Here is a 9,193-nt window from a genome sequence, read left to right on the forward strand (position 1 = left end):
TTAGCTTACCAAACCTAAACCTAAACATACACCAATTTTATACAAAAAATGAATTAAAGGACTCTCCTGGCCGCAGCGCTCGGCCCCCTAGTCCGTCCTATCCGCAGCGCTCGGCAAAGAAATGAGTTTAACCTAATTTAACACTAAAATAATTATATATAAATCAAATATTAATCATTTTGCTGTAAAACAAGGTATATGTACAAAATTGATAGGCTCGGCCCAGAAAGTGTCTTAGCTTAACCTAACCCTAAAATAATACTACATAACTTAAATATTTGGTAATTTCATCATTTACTGAATTGATGGGAGTGGGGAGCCCAAGGGGGGGGAGGTCGAAAAATCGTTCTCTTCCCTATAACTTAAAGCTATTTTGTATTATCTCAGGATTAGGTTAGGTTAATACAATTTCTTGGCCGAGCGCCGCGACCAGATAGGTTAGAGGGCTGGCGCTGTGGTCGTTCTGCAAAAATATCTTAAAAGTTTTCAAATTGTATTTGTGTTCCAAGTGAACTACTTTTGGACACCCCGGTCCTTCTACCCAACAGCCCCCCTTCGCCCCCTGCCCTCCCTCCTTTAAATATTGTACAGGCATCTTGCATGTAATATGCAGATATAGTCGGCCACAGTTCCCGGTGTCTTGCATGGAGCGGACTCTTGCATGGCGAGGCCTCGATCCCTTAAGTTTTCACCATTTTAATTTTTACAATCTAAGTTGTATGTTGCAACTTTCTCAATTTGTATGGACGTTACGTTTTTCAGTTTAAGTCATTTTTAACAATTTTCTCCTTATAGACGCATCAGATAGAAATAAGATTTGTAGCAATTAAAGACGCTTATTTTTCGCCGTTAGCCTACACCCCCTTTCATTTTTCGCAAGCACTCCCTTTAAAACATTAAAATTATTAGTTGACACATATTTAATACGCATTTAAATAATTCTTAAATGTATTTTAAAGGGATTTAAAGCTAAAAAAGGTTATTTCTTCTTGAAAGCGTCTTTCTTTTAAATGATCAAACAATTAACATATACTCGAGGCATAGATAATAATTAATGTGTTTTCCAAATCGAAATATACTAATGAATTTTGGAAAATGTTATATATAACATTACTTTTATGTTAACCATTGTATTGAAATGTGTAAAACAGCACTCGGCCCCCTAGCTGTCCTAGCCCCAGCTGAAATTCTTTTAACCTAACCTTACCCTAAAGTAATAATAAATATATAATAATAAATTTGGTGAAAGTTAGTTGGTCACACACAAAATTGTTATGATAGTTGTGGGTAGCGATGCCCTGTAAGAATTGTTCAGAGTTGCCTTTTTCTCTTGAAATATAATATAATATAAAATATTATTGAAATTAGATGTTAGGGTATTAAGTATCCATAATGATTTAAAAAATTCAGTAAATCTTAAAGAAATGACCTGGATCTGGATTTGGATCTGGATCCAGATCCATTTTTTCCAGTGCGGATCCAGGATCCGGATCCAAATCCAGATCCAGGTCATTTCTTTAAGATTTACTGAATTTTTTAACAAAAAAATAATTTTCAAATTTTGTTTTATTTTTTTCGCTTATTTTATTCTAAACTTGATGAACCATTCAGAAATAAGGAAATTTTTATAACCTCTTTTTAAAAAAATCAGATTTTAATTTTAGGAGTAAAATATTTTTTTTTGCAACTTTTGGTTGATATTTTACCCATTGGATCCGGCTCCGTGGATCCGCATATTTTTGAGAATCCGGATCCAGAAAGCCAAAATCTTGCGGATCCAACAGATCCGGATACTAAGCACTTTGTATTATTAGGAAACGCCTCAAAAATATTCGGAAATCCCTCAACATTTTCCAGTTTTGAGGGATTTCCCAAAAAAAAACGGAAATTCCTCAAAACCGGTTTTTGAGGCATTTCCGCGTTGAGACGTTTCCGTGTTGAGGCGTTTCCATAGCACCTATGACAAATAGTGTACACGGATAAGGAAATGTAAGGAAATGAATAAGAAAATGTGAGGACTGAGGCAGGACGAGGGAAGGGGTGCACAATGACCTACAATTCAATTTAAGTCATCTCCGAGCATCTGTAACTCTTACTCCACTCCAGGATTCTTATCTCTAATAACATATATTTGACTTTAACAGTCACCAAAAGCATTTTTTCTTAAGGAAAATCTCATCATGTTAAAAAGTTTTTGATAGTAAATAAACAATGTGCCTTAAAAAATTAACTTTAATTGACATTAGATATAGATAGACTAATTTTATAAAATTTCACAGGTGTATCATGAACAAAAACACAACCATAAAAAGTCAATCAAAGTCGACTTTTTAAGACAAATTGCTTTTGTATTATTATATGTTGAAATTTGTTTTAAAAAAATGCTTTTGGTGAATGTAAAAGCCTAATATATGTTATTAGAGATAAGAATCCTGGAGTGAAGTAAGAGTTGCAGATGCTTGGAGAAGTAGTTTGAGGCATGGGGATGATTTCGAATGGCTCTGAGGTAATTACGAGTCTGGGTGCTCCAGAGGTCAGTTCCCGGGGCTCGTGGTTGCTCTGCACCCCCTCCCAATTAGGATTGGATGCATAAATAGAACGTTGATGAAATAAATACCCTGGCATTTCTCCAACAGGTTTACTTTACAGGCGTATCCTTTTCTTTTAGCTTCAATCACAGCGTTGAGAAAGTCTAAATAAAAATGATTTAAATTAATTTACAATATTTTGGTTAACATGCAGGCAAGTCACAGTGGTTTACTAAAGTTGTAGTTTCATCAATCAATAGTTTTAGGGGTTAAAGGGACTGTAAGCGTAATTTCATGCGACCCTCCATGCAAAGATGACAATGCCCAATGTACAACGGTACCTTAAAAAACTTGTTGTGAAAAAATGTGGAAGATTATTTTCAAATAATTAGTCAAATAATAAGTTATTTTCAAATAATTTCTCCATTGTTTTCTGTGCGCAAGAAATGTGACTTTAAAAGAGAAACCGCAAACGAACACAACAGTTTAACGAAACAAAAACATGGATAACTAATTCATAGACAAAGCTATAACGGGAACCGTTGTAAATCAGGCTTTGCCATCTTGGCATGGAGGGTCACTTAAAATTCAGGTTACAGTCCCTTAAAGTTAAACTGACACTTTAATCGAGAGTGATAGATCCAAAATGTGAGAGCAAATTGTTAACCTTATACAGGCTTAGGGGCTGTGTAAAGCCATGAGGAGGACGGGGGGAGGTGACTTTCAAAGCTGCGTGTAACATGCAATGGTAATCAAATATCTTAAAACTTTTATTTTAAAAAGTTAATTTTAGAAATATTTGAAAAATTATAAAGGCAAACACAAATCAGTGCTTAGGATCCATTTAAGTTTGATGCAGATCCGGATCCGCATTAAAGAAAACTGGATCCAGATCCAGGTCATTTTATAACCTCTCTTTGTTTCAAAAGTTCAGATTTGGGTTGAGTTCAGTTCAGTTTAAATTTGTAGTTTTTGATTGATATTTTACCCCTTGGATCCGGATCCGTGGTTCCGCATATTTTTAAGTATCCGGATCCAGGAAGCCAAAATCTTGTGGATCCAACGGATCCGGATCCTAAGCACTGACAAAAATAAAATGGAACAGAAAGTAAGATACTCTAGGTATATATTCTATTTGACTTACTTTCAACTTTAGAAGAGAGATAAGGATCCCATTTTACACCTGTACCCTCAATAACTTTTCTTGCCTCAGCCAACTTTGGTCGGATAGGGGGCTCTGCATCGAAGTGTTTTAAAAAAGCATACCTTAAATAATGTAGTTGAATAATAATGTCATTTAATTTAACTATAATTTCAGAATAGTTTTTAGTTTACTGCCTTTTACTTACCTCAATGTTTCTTTGAATTCCTCCTTGAGGCGAGTTGTTTTCCTGTCATAGGGAGATAAGGTGAGTTCCCCAGCAGGTGCTATGGAAACGCCTCAACACGGAAACCTCTCAACGCGGAAATGCCTCAAAAACCGGTTTTGAGGAATTTCCGTTTTATTTTGGGAAATCCCTCAAAACTGGAAAATGTTGAGGGATTTCTGGATATTTTTGAGGCGTTTCCTAATATTTAAAGTTGAGGTGTTTCCTCTTTTTTTCAGGCGTTTCCGTTTATTTTTGAGGCGTTTCCGTTTTTTAAAAAAGTTTTCAAACTTTATTTTGGTGAGGCGTTTCCTCTTTTTTTGAGGTTTTTCCGGTTTTTTTGAGGCGTTTCCGTTTTATGAAAAAACTTTTAAAACTTTATTTTTGTTAAGCGTTTCCTCTTTTTTTAAAAGTGGAGTATTTCAAGGTGACCTGCTTAGTCCCATCATATTTCTGATGGTTTTCAATCCAATCATTGAATTTCTACAGAGTAAGAATGATTGTGGATTTAATCTGAATGAAGAGAAAATTATTACTCTGCCATATACTGACGATTTTTGCCTGATAACAACAGATCTGAGAAAACATCAAAAAATTCAAAATGAAATAAAATCCAAGATTGAAAGTATGGGAATGAGATTAAAACCAGCAAAATGTAGATCATTCTCCATCAGATCAGGTGTACCTAGCAGAATAAACTTTACTATTGGTGAAACTGAAATTCCAAATATATTTCAAGAAGAGCAAAAATTCCTTGGGAAACTTCTATCTCCTAATGTTAAGCATAGTGATGCGTTCGATTACATCAAGAGTGAATTAGAAAAAAAACTAATAAACATTAATGCACTACTTATTCGGGATGAATATAAAGTCTGGATCTACAAACATTATTTCATTCCTTCTGTTCAATTTCTGCTCACTGTTCATACAATATCACAGAGTCATCTGAAGAAACTAGACACATTTACTGATAAATTTGTAAAAAAAATGGACTGGATTACCACCCTGTGCAACAAATGCTGCTCTACACTTGAAACCTGGCCTAGACATCACTTCAATATCCACCCTGTACAAAACAACTATGACGCAAGCATACACTAGGATAAGAATACTGGGTGATGAAACAATTAACTCTGCCTTACAATCTAAATTAGACAGGGAAAAAAATTGGCACCGCAAAAATTCCATCACAGACTATGCAGAAAAAATGTTTCAACAAGCCACATTAGAGAACTATGGTCAAGCAGAAATGCCTGAGTGGGAAGACAAAGCTTCCAAACATCAATGCTATAAAAAAATGAAAACAACTGTCAGTGAAAAAGTATCTTTTGAAAACAAAACTTTCTGGAGAGAACATACAGAAACACTCATAAAACAAGGACATTTTCTCTGCCTGGCAATGCTTGAAAAATCTGACATGATCTGGAAATCTTACATGTTCAATCTGAAGAAAGGTATACTGAAATTCCTACTCAACTCCTGTTTGGACACCCTGCCAACACAAACTAACCTTCTACAATGGGGAAAATCTGTATTAGATTTCTGTATACTATGTCTACAGGCAGGCGCTGAATTGCAAGGTAGAAGACAAGAAACTACAAACCATATTTTGAATGGTTGCAAGGTTAAAAAACTTTAAATTTAAAAGAAACTAATTCTGGAAACGCATCCACCCCCAAAGTATGAGTTTTGAACGTTGAATTTGCACTCAAACTCAGGATCTACAGATCTTTAAAAAGTTTTATATGTCTCAAATGAATCCGAAAGAAGTTTTCAACAACACTGCATACTCAGTTCAACTGCCTTACATTGCCGATCACTCCCTTTAAGCATAAGGTATTCTTCATTTTAGTTTATTAAATTTCATTTTTAGGCCATACAGAACAGAAATGTAAGGATCATCATAATTTAGAATTGGATAAATTTGCCCATCTAAAAGGAAATACCTATACAATTTTGATATAAGAGAGTAGCAAGTGGCAATGAGGGAATGGGTTAGATTGTAAATATCTCAATTAAAATTATATGAGTATAGGTTTTAAAACAAAAGGCATGAACACGGAAATAGAAGAACATAGTTTCTTTAAATTAAACAAGGTAAATCATTTGCAAAAGTAATTTCAATATATGAATTTTCATTGCATTGATAAAAATAATTTTTACGGAAGGTAAACGTCCCTGTCTTGAAATAAAAGGCCAATATTTTTACAGTTTTCAAACATAATAATAACGAAAAAAAAAAAATTATTTTAGATTAAAAACGTGACAAGAGGAATGTCATATTCGCGAAGATTGGTCTATTTGCTAGTTATTGATACAATTTTCGATGAGAGGAAAGAAAAGGTGTAAAAATTTCCATACAAAATCATATTTACTTATTCCTATGATTTGCAACCTAATATTTAACTTCGTTTCATGATGTGAGTTTGATTGAACAAATAATCTAAGTTTGAAATATGCAAAACATCTGGTCGCAAAATTAGGAAGATGAAAAATTTCGAATTTATATCATTTAAAATTGCTTCTATCTAAGTTTTAAAGTTTAAAGTACAAAGCATATTTTCAAAATGAATCAAATATCGATAAATATAGCCCTTTCAGAGTTAATCAAACACATTTTATTTAGTTTGAAATTTTTAATGCTAAATAGTGATATTTAATAATAAAATAAAGTTGAAATTGTTATAGGATCAACAGAAGTAGTTTTGCGGATCTTACTGAGCTTACTTATTCATCAAGAGAATTTTATCAATTTACTATAGACATAATCAAATAATTTAATAATAAAATTTGAATGATTTAATTTGATTTTTAATAATAAATTATTTTAAGAACCAATTTGTACAAATTCAATTAAAAATATGTAATTCCTGAGTTATGATTATACAAACAGACACACAGATTCTACTACTTTTCATCTGTGGTATTCTCGCACCACTAAACTTATGCAATAAATTAGCAACTTAAATTGGCAACTTTGATGAGATTCTACTTCAAGTCATCTTACTTGTTTTTAACTATCATCTGTGCAACCTGATAATATTGCAGATCGGGTTATTCCTCCACTTAGGCCTAACCCTCATGCCCTGTTAATATCTTTGCAACCTGGCATTACTATACTTCAATTATCTCCATAATACAGAGTAAACCTTATAGAGTTGTATGCATGTGCAATTATTAACACCCAAAGTAATAAACTCATTCTTACAACGTTATTACATTTATTTACATATTCATAAATGCATATATAACATCACATAAAGATATTTACTGGTATGATTATTCCCTTTCTAATCCTAAGGTTTCTCAGCTTGACATTTAAGCACTTTCTCAGTTAGGTTACTGAGTCTAGCGTGCATGACTGATATAGCCTTCAGTCCGTCTATCAATTTCATATCTATATTATTGCAGGTATTCTGGTCAACCCGCTCCTGCATAATCTGGAGCAGATCCCACACCTGATTAGACAGCCTGTCCCTGACCTCTTCCATAGTTGGGTCAGGGTACAGTCTGTACTCTTCCTCTAAAGCCTTCCCTGTGTCGCATACATCAACGTTAGGGACAACAGTATGCTGTTGTGAGCTAGTGTCCCCAAAGGACAATATACTCCTTAACTCCCGGTTCAATCCTTCTAAGCCTTGGATTACTACCCGGAGTATATGTGGAACATCTTCCACCTTCTCATACTCATCTTCATCCTCCGAGGCAGGAACAGTGACAATGGGAGTGTTCCCACTGATAAGAGGAGTGAGGTCAGCTGGATCAACTTCATCTTCATCCAGCTCCACTTCTGCAATGTAGGCAAGGTTTGGTATGATAACAGGAACCCGGTTCATCTTCTTCTACTGTGACTCGTCCAGAAAGATTCCCTCTGTATGCTGTCTGTGCGCTGTATATAGCACAGAACCCTGAGCGGTATTGTGCAGGAGACTATGTCTACTCTGCTACGGCTTGGGTTGTACTGACTCCTGATATCCTGTTGTATTCAAGGTACTGTTCACTCTTATCAAGAACAATCCAAGATACAACAAAATTCCCCTGATGCATGGATAGCTCGTGATGTTTCAAGCTATCATCATCACTGTCAGGGATGTCAGGATCAGTTTAACTCTTCTAGCTCAATACCCTGAGTAGGAGCTACAGCAACTCTCCTCTCGGTTTCATTAAGAGTTTGGACCAGGTTGTTCCTAAACTCTGTGAGAAAGAAAGTGTTAAGCCTTAGGGCAGTAGCCCATGAGGTTCCTTTCCTGCGGGTTACAATCATACTCACCAGTGTATAAATTAGTTTTCCGATTAGATATAGGATTACTAAACAGCTGGCATAATGTCCCCAAGTATCTAGGGCCTCCCATAAATAGGATTTCCAATCTAATACCTTAATGGCGTTTTGTGCTAAATTATCTAGTTCAAAACCCAGGGTTCCCCTGGGTTGATATTCGCCGCATCAGGAATGGCACATTATTGAGCTGTCAGCTCATATGTGACAGCTCTGCTGCTCCTCTTGGCATGGAAGAGTTCCATATAGGCCTGTACTTCCTTGTGTGTATAAAGTAGGCTATCAGTTTCTTCAACATGTTCCAATTCATCAATATGATACCCCAGTTGTTCAGGTTTAGACAACTGGTGCGATACAGGTTGGACAGTGGGGGCAGCTTGGACTAATTGTCCATCTGTGGTTTCAAATATAGGTGGGAATACTTCATCACAGTCTAATAGATCAAGAATGGGTTTCCTTGTGATCAATTTGGATGTATCCAGGTATACTGGTTCCTCACCTAAATACACAGGTAAATATTCTTTAGAACATTTATCATGTCTTTGATAACCAGGACTGGAGGTAACCTCTACAGTCTGGCACTGCATCTCTTGTATAATGTCTCCTCGGTCTCTAATCAATGCATTTGGATGAATAGGACTCCTTTCTAGCTGATGGAGTGAGTTTGCCCCTAGAGTACATAAATGTTTCTGTACTTCATGTACAGAGGACTGTCCATATACGCCATGTATTATCCTAAAATTTTCGTATCTGTGTGTTCTTTATCCTAAATCAGAAACGCTATCCGAAAACGCTATCCGACATTTCAATTCTATTTCAATTTTGTCTGTTCGCTATGTATCACTATCCTAAAATAACATCATCACGTCTACCATTATCCTAAAATTTCATCAACGCTATCCTAAATTGATTTAAATTTAGATTTTTTTACAAAAATCACTAAACCTCTATCTATCTATCTATAATCTATCTATAATCTATCTATCTATCTATCTATCTATCTATCTATCTATCTATCTATC

This window comes from Eurytemora carolleeae, unplaced genomic scaffold (assembly GCF_000591075.1).
Source record: "Eurytemora carolleeae unplaced genomic scaffold, Eaff_2.0 scaffold525, whole genome shotgun sequence".
NCBI lineage: Eukaryota > Metazoa > Arthropoda > Copepoda > Calanoida > Temoridae > Eurytemora > Eurytemora carolleeae.